Genomic DNA, 11056 nt, shown 5'->3' on the forward strand with positions numbered 1-11056 from the left:
GAAGCCGACGCTGCCCTTCTGCTCACCGTCTGCAGCTCGCCACCTCGAGTTCGCTGGCCCGGAGCGCGTGCCGGCCGGGAGCCGTTGTTGCCTTCTGCTTGCTGCCTTCCTGCAGGTCGCCACCTTCCTGTAGCTCGCCGCCTCGAGCTCGCCGTCCGGGAGCGCGTGCAGTGGCCGGAGGCGAGTGGTGCGTGCGGAGCTTGCGATTACAATCGATTGCAGGCTAGCTTGCTCCAACGATTAAGGGAAGCTAAAGCTAGCAAGCTCGCGCTTGCGATTCCAACGATCACATCAAGCTAGCTCGCGTGCAGTGGCTGGCAGAAGATGATTTGCAAGCTCAGCAAGGTAGCTTGCTCCAACAATTGGGGACCTAATTGTGTTTTTGTTTTGGTTAGATGGACTTATTTGTAAATGTTTAGGGACCTGTTTGTTGTAGATATATTTGTTGCGCTTTATATTTTTAGTGCGTCTGTTGGACTGTTGCCCGCTGTCCGCTATATTTTTGAGCCTCTGCTGGACTGAATTGGCCACGGCGCGCTAAAATTACTAAAATGGCGCTCTAAAATTATTTTAGCACGCCAGTTTTTTAGGCTTCTGTTGAAGATGCTCTAAGCAGTCTAGATCAAAGCAGATGGATCTAGGAACGCTTATAAATGCAATCGCCAAGAGTGTACAAACTAGAGACCTAAGTGTTATCATGAATGAACGTGAACCATGCCCAACACATCCCCACTTGCATACCGTCACTATGCAAGGATAATTATCTATTGGACAATGGAAATACGACATGATGATTCTTCTACGTAAGCAACAAAGCAACTCAAAGTAGCGCTGCCCAGCCATTACATGAAAGAGCATCATTAATATGAGAATGACAACAAATAGATCTTCAAAAAAAGGTTGGGAGATTACAAATCAAGATCTCCATACAACCCCAATGAAAAACAGAGACTTTATCCCATAATCATACATATGTTGATGCAAAAAGGGGGTAAAAGATGCTCTATAGATCAGGTGGACCTCATGACACGAATGGCGGCAGGAGAGCCCTAGGCCGACCGGCCTGAGCTCGGCTTGGGGAGTTTTCTCCTCCTCCCAAGCTCTGCCTTGGGTGGCCTCCTGTAGATCCAATCTTTTCTCCGTTTTCAACCTTGTGGCAATGGTGGATGGTGTATGCGTCATATTTCCTCTCTTCCCCTCATCTCCTTAGATGTGGTCCTTCAAGATGTTTTTATAGAACTTCGTGGGTGGCAGATCTAGATGAATGGTCGGTGGAAAAATGCTAGATGCATCGTTTACTTCATGCCAACGAAAAGGGAAGCTTGAACAGGCCTTGGAATAGGCCAGACTAATCTCCTATAAGGTCCTAGGCCAACCGGCCTAGGCCCTTTCTCGCCCATCCGGTCCTACTCTTTCACGTGTAGGCCCTTCATGATGACCGTCGTCCAATTATCTATTAAGCTCTTCATGAAAACCCTCTGATTACGTCGTATTTCCTGTCAAAACAGAATATGGTCCAAACTACAACACATATGCAATAATGGGTTATTTCATGCGCCAAGTGGTGGGTTAGAATAAGAATTAGTCCAAAAACACCACTTGAATGACATAAAAAGGTGTCAATAATGAGCGCCAAAAAAGATTAGAAGAGGCAGCTTTTAGGCCGACTTTGGTAGGGCTTCCCAACCGACTCCTGGTGAAGCCCTACCAAAGGGCTTGAGCAAAATAGCCCCATCATGGAAGCCCCACTATATCTGCTCTCTGGAGAAAATCAGTGGAACGGGAGCCAAAAACATTGGCTCCTGCGATTTTATCTCAGCTGCGGTGCCGAAATCCTGATTTTCCCTTCTGTGGTGGGGCCGGAGGGCACAGGGGAGCATGCGGGCTCGGAGGCGCTGACAGCATGGTGGAGCAGGCGCGGCTGGAGGGTGTTGGTGGCGCGGGAAAGCAAGAAAGGTAGGAGTGGGGAGTGTCAGCCGGGGTGAGGCGGACGCGGTGCGGGTCTGGAGGGATTGAGCAGCGCGGTGGAGTAGCTCGGTAGGCATAGAACAAAAAACCAAACCGGTTCACTGATTGAACTAAAAAACCGTGAACCAGTGACCAGACTGGTTCAGTTCAATCAAAAGATTGCTCATGCAATTGGACTGGTGTGAACTGGTGTGAACTGATCGAACCAGCTGGTTTTGTGTCAAACTGATGAACCAGTTGACCCTTTTTTCAGTGAACAGTTTGATGTTTGGATATTGATTTTGGAACTTTCAATAATAGACTATTATGTTATTTCTATGTGATTCCATCAGATATGTTTTGGCAATAAAACTTGCATATTACTCATTGAAATTATGAGAAATATGTATTATATTGACAACGATGAACCACTTGTTTGACTAGTGAACTAGTGGTTGCGTCGATGAACTAGTAGCATGACCAGTTCAATCTCCGGTCCGGCTTTTCACTCTATGTCGACAGGACGCAGGCAGAACGGAGCAGAAAGGCGTGCACGGAGGGAAGCGTCGGGCAAGGCCAGAGTGTGCTGGCGCAAGGATAACAACGGTGGAAGGATGAGGATGAAAATATAGAAGAAAAGAAAAAAAGGTACATATATTATTGACTACATAATAACCCATGAATCGTTGGTTAATCTATAGTTTTATTATTAGCTTTTTTATATGAAATCATAACATCATAAATTGGAACAAATGTAAAACAAACAAGGGAACAATTGACATTTTATCTCTTTCATTCATTCATAGAAGACAGGAGAAGCTATTTTCCTAAACATTTATCAAAACGACTTCAACTCCACTACACAAGCCACTCCAACAGAGAGGCTACAATTGAAGCTATTTTAGCCAGCCGGAACTCTACCAAACCCTTATCTACCATTTTTAAGAAGTTTCTCCCCACTTCTCTTTATTCTCTCATCATGCACACTGCCACGTCAGGGATTTGCCACGTCACCACGACAAAAAAGACCCGCTTTTTCCCTCAACCGCAGACAGCACGGCCGCCGGTCCTCCCACACAGATCGGATCCCACCCACCTCAAGACCAGCGGCGGTGCACACCGCGCCATGGCCGCACCGCACCTCCACTGCCTCCTCCTTCGTCGGACCGCCTGCACCGCCTCCTCCTGCGCCGCATCCCGCACGACTGCCAGCCGATCCCACCCACTTCTAGCCCAGTACCAGTGCTCACCGCGCCATGGCCGCCCCGCGCCTCCACCGCCTACTCCTTTGCCAGATCGAGTCCTGCCGCCACCTCTAGGCCAGCGCCGGTGCTCACCGCGCCATGGCCGCCCCGCTCGCTTGCTCGCGCCGCCCGTCCACCACTGTGCGCTGCCCGCTGTCTGGCATCTGCTTCAGCCGGCCGGAGGCCGCCGGTACGACGTCTCCTGGGCGTTGGGACGCGGACAAGGCGCAGTCCCGTTGCTGCTGCCCCAGGTCATTGAGGAACATCACTATCTTGTTGGGCGCACCCCCTACTCTGCTCCAAGCCTCCAGGTGCAGTTGGGATGCAGGTCGTCCACCATTTGGCCATCGGTGTTGTTGCTCTACTCTACCCTTTGGCCATCGGCGCTGTAGTTCTGCTCCACTGTTTGTCATCGTTGGTCGGGAAATCGGTTTATCCACGTCTTCCCCAGGTTAACAGAGCCACATTTACTTCACTGATTTTGACTAAACTTCTCGGTGTGGAGGTGATGTAATCACATTGTTCTTCAGTAGTTTTTAGCTTGCTGACACTAACTAGATGGCCCACACTTTCCTCTTATCAATTAAACGGTTCAACTAAAAAGCAAAGAAACCCTTCTGTTGCATGTCATTGATGATTGACTCTTCACTTCATCTTCCCATGATCTCCATAAGTAACTGATGTCCTCCTATCCTACTCTTTGTACACCCGTCGCTTCGCTTACCTATTTCACCCGATCCGTCGCTTCACTTATCTGCCCCGTCTTACCATCACCATCCACATTGGCCACCACACGCTTCAGTCAGCGGTAGTAGTCGTCTGCGGAAGCCATGGCTTGGTCGGCACTCGGGAGAAGGTTTTCCCAGACAATTGCTCCATGATTTGCTGCCACGATAAGAGATACTGCTAGTCAAAGAGTATTACAAGGTACGCCCGAGATCACAAAATAATACTTGAAGTTGCAAATTTACCTTTAATTGGTTTGATTTTCTTTAGCAGATTGTGTCAAAATCCCTTTGAAGAATACAATGGTGCCATCCACTGAAGGCAACTCATGTTCCTCCTTGTTCTTAGTAGGATTACATTAATCTTGCCATGGAAGAAATCAGAAGCAATTACCTTGCTTAAATACACAATTCTCCGTTGACGGTATGACTTTCATACCCTTCTTTATCATTCAATACATCTGAATTAATTTTGGATAATCGAAATATGTTATGTTTGTAGGTCACTTTTGTTGTTAATGTTCTTATCAATGATGGACAATTCTAACTTGCTAGCCACGTTATGGATATATATATATATATATATATATATATATATATATATATATCTTATTTTCATGTCTATACTTCCTGCTTTGTATAGTTTGTTGGAGTTGTGTCGAATATAGTGTACAAGGTAGGTTACAGTTGGACTTGTAGTTGTATTGTGTTTAGATAGAATGTGGAGTTGTGTCCTAATAGGACACTTGTATCTTAGGCCTCTCATATATAGCGGGGCTAGACACACGTTGTAACCTATGCCAACATAATAGCACTGGCACGCAAGGGGGAGCCGGCGGTGTGTGCCGGCGCCCGGGTGGCCGGTGTGCGGTATTGTGACGGTGTCATGGGGAGGAGCGCCCGTAGTCAAGCCCTGGGGATGTAGCCATGATGGTGAACCTCGTTAACAAATCTCGATGTCGTGCAGGTGTGATTGCTTGGTCCTCGGACGATCAACGATATGCCTCAGAATTATTCTAACAAGTGGTATCAGAACAAGGTTTGATTTAAGGTGCGGATGTTGATCTAGAGGAAGAAGTGGAGTGGAAGAATTCGTCAAATCGATGGTCGGGTGCACCGATCGGAAAATCGATGGTGTCGGCGAGTTGCTACGTTCGTTTAGCAGTCAGGAGGAATTGTTCGTACGGAAGCTGTTCCAGCCGGATCTCGCTGAATTTGTGCGGTAGTAGGAGTCCTTGCTTGTCCGACTCGACGAGTTCGGTTGCGTGTGGCCAAGGTTGCTCGTGGGCAACGGCCTAGCACGTGGCAGGCTGGCCCAATGGGGCTGGTAATGCGTTCTTGCAGGCCTAGGTCCTTGTGTAGCCGTGGTGGATTAGAGTGGCCGATGCAGGCAGCTGCTTGCACTATGGAGGGAGTCTCGGACAAAGGATACGAGCGGAGCACGAGATTGGTTTGTTGGGAAAAAAAGAGCGGCCAGGATCACGTGTGTGTACAAGAGCAGTTTTGGTTGGATCAAGTTCGATCTATTTCCTTCAAAAAGAAAAAAGTTCGATCTATTTTTCTGCTATCAGGTGCACGGAGAAGCAACAAGCAATTAGTGACAGGAAAAAAGAAGATTTGTGCAGTTTGCATGGAAGTTTTTTTTCTGGGTCGGTTTGCTGAGATGGCTTGAAACACGTGGACAGGCTGCGGAGGCGCGTGGATAAGTGCGTCATACAGGATCATGCATACACATGGCGTCTAAGACATGCACAGATGTGCAGACAGACACGACGCAGGGTGGAGCATGATTGCAGTTGGATATTTTTCGGCTGGGTCAGACTTGTCAGTCTGATGGATCGACACAAGTCTGTTGGTACAGAAGACGGTGGTGGGATCGGCGACAGCGACATAGGTGCATGATGCTGATGGTGACCGACTTCTGGGCGTGGAAACACATGGTGCGCAGGCCCGAGGGCTTTTGCGGCTTCGACAAGACTATGAAGCGGGATTGATTCAAGATGGTGTATACACGGAGCTCGAAGTCGATGAGGCGCAAGGGTGGACTGATCATCTACCATGAAGTCATGTTGAAGTCGGAGCTGGAGTCTGTAGGACTTCACTCGGTGCTGATTGAGGGGTTGCGGCGTAAGTGCACAGAGAGTCGAAGCCTATTCAGCAGAAAAAGCGAGGGACACGTAGTTCGGACTGAAGCCCAGTGGTCTGATGGATGCGTGAAACTCGTCATCGATCGGTGATGATCGGTGGTACTCTGCAGTGGGGGTTGACTGGTGTGGTTTTGCGACCCTTGAGACTCGACCAGGACAGCGGAGGCTCGACGCGGTAATAGCGGCGAGGCGTGCGGTATGCACGGGAGATGGAGACGGGCCAGGGCTCTGGTGGTCATACATGTGCTAAGACAACTGCGAATTTGACTCGGGGTGACTACAAGCAATGGTGAAATTCCTTCAAGTTTCAGACAGGCGGTCAAGAAAGGAGCGGTGATGTTGAGTTCAGGTAACTCTTATGTGTGACACCCAATATGTGAGTTGTTCACTTTCACGCAGGTCAGTGATCAGTGTGTGATGGCGTTGGACTGATGCTCTGGAAGTTGGGAGCACAAACTAGAGTAACAAGGAACTTAATTTTGCTCGAGTGTTGACCGTGGTCAAGAAAAGGAGGGACTAGAAGTTGCGGGTGGAGTCATATGGAGTCTTTGAAGTAGCAGCGGTACTCATGGGATAAACTCAAGTCCAATGTACATGAAAGTCTGACGCATTGGTGAATTCAAGGTGGTAGAGAACAGGCCCGAGTCTAAGGGTGTGCTACCTGTGCGCTTGCACAGGGCCCCCTCACTTTCAGGGGCCTCCAAATTTATTCCCAACAGTATATATACTAAGCTAAAAAATGTAACCTTTTGGGCCTCTTGGCCTGGTGTCCTGGACCTGGAGCAGCCCCGACTAGTCTATGCCTCATCCATAGGATCGATCCAATGAAAAAAGAAAAAAAAAATCAGCGATCAATCGTCATCGACACGAGCGAAGCAACGAGGTGTCTCTTCGTCTATTCGTCTGGCACTGGCGGCAGGTTAGGGTTCTTCCGATCCTTCCTTTCCTTCGTTGCAAATCTCATGATTCCGTTCCAACTTCCAGCGCTGTAGGCCCTTTTTAGGATTCAAGAGGACAGGAGCAGCATGAACGGCCGGACACCAGCAGAAGGGAGGACCTGAATTGAATCACCTGAAAGGCAAGGAAAGTTTAGGCCAATCTCCCGATCTTCATTTTTTAAGCGTTGTCACGTCAATACCTAGTAATCCTGACATCCTGTGAGCCCTTTGGCCTTTACTTTGAAATTTTGATTTCTGCCAGCTGTTTGATTCTTCCAAAATCTTACAGTTAATTTTAATATTCTTTTCATCTATTAGGTGTCTAGTATTGCAAGATCCAAGTCATGTCTGCATTTAGAAAACATGAATCTGGTTACAAAAAGCGTTTGAAGAAACAAAAAAAGAGGATTTAACTCTGTCTCAAAAAGGAGATATGGATAATTTTTTCATAAGAATACCACAAGTGTCTCCCGATAATCAGTCACTTGATAGAGAGCATGCTCCGGATAATAATGTTGACAATGATCCTAGCCCTAGAGATGCCGAGACAAAGATAGAAAATAATGTTGAGAGTGAAGAAAATTGTGATGACATCGGGGCTAGTAATACTGATGGTAACTTGAATACTTCACCTACTGCAGACGTTGCTGATTCTTTTCAGATTGACATATTTGATCCAAGAAATTGGGATTCCCTTAATTCTAAGAAAATCAATATTTTAGCACAAAAGGGCCCTCAAAGGAACATGTCATTTAAGAAAGGTCGTAAGGATAAATATAAAAGGAGGTTTTCTGCACTATTCTACACTAGAATTCTATCGAATGGAGAGCATTGCAATAGGGATTGGCTTGTCTATTCTGAGGAACTCGATAAAGTGTTTTGCTTCGGTTGTAAATTATTCGCAAAAGGGTATCGAAAAGGTAATTTGGCAAATGAGGGGTATAATGATTGGACACATCTTGGCACTAGACTTAAAGAGCATGAGACAAGTGCAGATCATGTTTTGAATATGACAACTTGGTATGAGTTGCATACTAGATTACAAAAGCATGAAACAATTGATAAAGCTGCTCAACGACAACTTGAGAGTGAAAAGGAGCACTGGAGAAAAGTTCTGTCCAGAATCGTTTGCATTGTAAAATTTCTTGCCAGGCATAATCTAGCCTTTCGTGGTACTAACAGCAAATTGTATGAAGATAGCAATGGCAATTTCTTGGGTTTGGTTGAGATGTTGGCTGAATTTGACCAGGTTATTCAAGAGCATGTCCGTCGTATTACAAATGAAGAAACTCATACTCATTATCTTGATTTTAATTCAGAATGAGTTGATACACCTGCTTGCTTCCGCTATTAGGTATGAGATTGTTAAGAAAATAAAGAGTGCAAAGTACTTCTCTGTCATACTTGATTGTACCCCAGATGCAAGCCATCAAGAACAAATGTCTATAATCATAAGTTATGTTGATTCATCTTCTAGTCATGTTTGCATAGAAGAATCCTTTCTAGGATTTTTAGATGTAAATGATACGACTGGGCAAGGGCTTTTTGAAGTGCTAGAGAATGAACTAAATCTTCTTGATCTTGATATAGATGATGTGAGAGGACAAGGTTATAATAACGGGTCAAATATGAAAGGAAACCAGCAAGGTGTCCAAAGGAGACTTTTGAATGTAAATCCTAGAGCATTCTATTCTGCTTGTGGTTGTCATAGCCTTAATTTGACACTTTGTGATATGGCTAAGACTTGCGGTAAAGCTAAAGACTTCTTTGGAATCATCCAACGCATATATACGACTTTTGCTAATTCTACTAAGAAATGGCAGATTCTGAAAAATAACATAACAAGATTAACTCCCAAGTCAGTGTCAACTACATGCTGGGAGAGTCGTGTTGACAGTGTTAAAGCTATTCGACTTCAATATGCAGACATTCGGGAGGCCCTACTTCAGGTACCCAATATTTTCATATTGTTATGATGTAATTCTTTAGTTTTCTCTAACTATAACATATATTTTCTTTATTTTCATTTCAGGTATCTGAGACTGATAATGATACAAAAACGAGCAGTGAGGCTAAAGATTTGGCAAATAATGAACTTGGAGAGTATGAATTTATAGTGGCGATAGTCATTTGGTATGAGGTATTGTATGCCGTTAATTTAGTAAGCAAACACTTGCAAGAAAAGGATATGCTTATTGATGTTGCTATTGAGAAAGTGCAAGGATTGCTTTCTTTCTTCAAGGGTTACAGGGACACTGGTTTTTTAGAAGCATTGGAGACAGCCAAAGTAATTGCACTTGAGATGGATATTGGTACAACATTTCGTAAAAAACGTGAAATTAAAAGAAAGAGACATTTTGATGAGAACCCGGATGATGCAAATGTTGCCACACAGTCTGCAGAGGAATCATTCAAAGTCAACTATTTTTTACGTATTGTTGATCAAGCAATTCTCTCGCTTACAAGCAGATTTGACCAATATCAGGGTTACCAGAAAATATTTGGTTTCTTGTTTACCTCTGAAACATTGCAGTCATTGGATAAGAATAGCTTGAAAACTTCTTGTGACAATCTTGAGGTTGCTCTTAAAAAGGATGGGAAGTCTGACATTGATGTTAATGAACTTTATGTGGAGTTGATGTTTCTTCAAAATTTCATGCCAAAGGAAAATATTAGGCCAGTTGAAATTCTAAAGTTTTTGAAGCGGCATGATTGTTTCCCCAATGCATGTATTGCATATAGAGTTCCGTTGACTATCCCTGTGACTGTTGCTTCGGCAGAACGAAGCTTTTCTAAATTGAAGCTATTGAAGTCCTATATGCGCACTACCATGACACAACAAAGGCTCACTGATTTGGCACAATAGCACTGGAGAGTAATCTATTGGACAAGATTGATTATGACGATATTATTGAGGATTTTATTACAAAGAACACTAAAAGAATGATGTTGTTTAAGTGAAGACCGAAGACCATACAATCAATAATAGGTACAATTTTTATATTTTCCAGTTGGTATCTAAGATATTATGAACTTTATATTATTATAGTTATGTTTATGTAGTGTTCTTCTTAGCGAGATAAGGCCCATTTTAGAGTTTCGCACAGGGCCTCCGATTTTGCCGGCTCGGCCCTGGTGGAGAATATTCACCAAGGTGAAGTTTGTTGGAGTTGTGTCGAATATAGTGTACAAGGTAGGTTACAGTTGGACTTGTAGTTGTATTGTGTTTAGATAGGATGTGGAGTTGTGTCCTAATAGGACATTTGTATCCTAGGCCTCTCATATATAGCGGGGCTAGACACACGATGTAACCTATGCCAACATAATAGCACAGGCGCGCAAGGGGGAGCCGGCGGCGTGTGCTGGCGCCCGGGTGGCCGGTGTGCAGTATTGTGACGGTGTCACGGGGAGGAGCGCCCGTAGTCAAGCCCCGGGGATGTAGCCATGATAGTGAACCTCGTTAATAAATCTCGGTGTCGTGCAGGTGTGATCGCTTGGTCCTCGGACGATCAACGGTATGCAACGGAATTATTCTAACATAGTTCAACAATTAGAGTACGACACTGTTTCAATTTAGGCCATGATTGATACTGCATGATGCTTGAATCTGCCAGAGAGTAGCTGTCGGGTCAGCCATAGATGCATGCCATTGTTTCGGAGCTCGAGAGGTCAGATCAAAGTATATGTAATTCAGTTTCCTTCCTTTCGCTATTTAATCCAGGTTATGTTTTTTCCAGTATGTATAGATAGTTGTAGTGGTTCTTCTGTGAGTGTGTGACAACTTCGAGCTTAAGGTGCTGAACCCAATTTGTGTGGTGCGCAGTCCATCTTGACATCACTTCATGTAACTAAATTTAGGGCAAATATGTTGCCCTGAAATAACTTCTTATTATTGAAACATTATACCCTCGAGGGCATAAGTTGTGCCGCCATTATGGGACCATACCATATGATTCAGCCTACATCGACATCTTGGAAGATGCCATTATTTCTAACATGTTGGAAGATGCCTAGGTTTACACGCACGGTAGTCTCGAGCAGGTACAATTTGTGGC

The 11056-nt window shown here is 45.0% G+C and overlaps 1 pseudogene; it reads left to right on the forward strand.

Moving 5' to 3' along the window:
* The first annotated feature begins 3290 nt into the window (after positions 1-3290).
* Positions 3291-10002, forward strand: LOC125534812 (annotated as a pseudogene).
* Positions 10003-11056: the final 1054 nt, after the last annotated feature.

This window comes from Triticum urartu, chromosome 2, assembly GCF_003073215.2.
Source record: "Triticum urartu cultivar G1812 chromosome 2, Tu2.1, whole genome shotgun sequence".
In the NCBI taxonomy this organism is placed as follows: domain Eukaryota; kingdom Viridiplantae; phylum Streptophyta; class Magnoliopsida; order Poales; family Poaceae; genus Triticum; species Triticum urartu.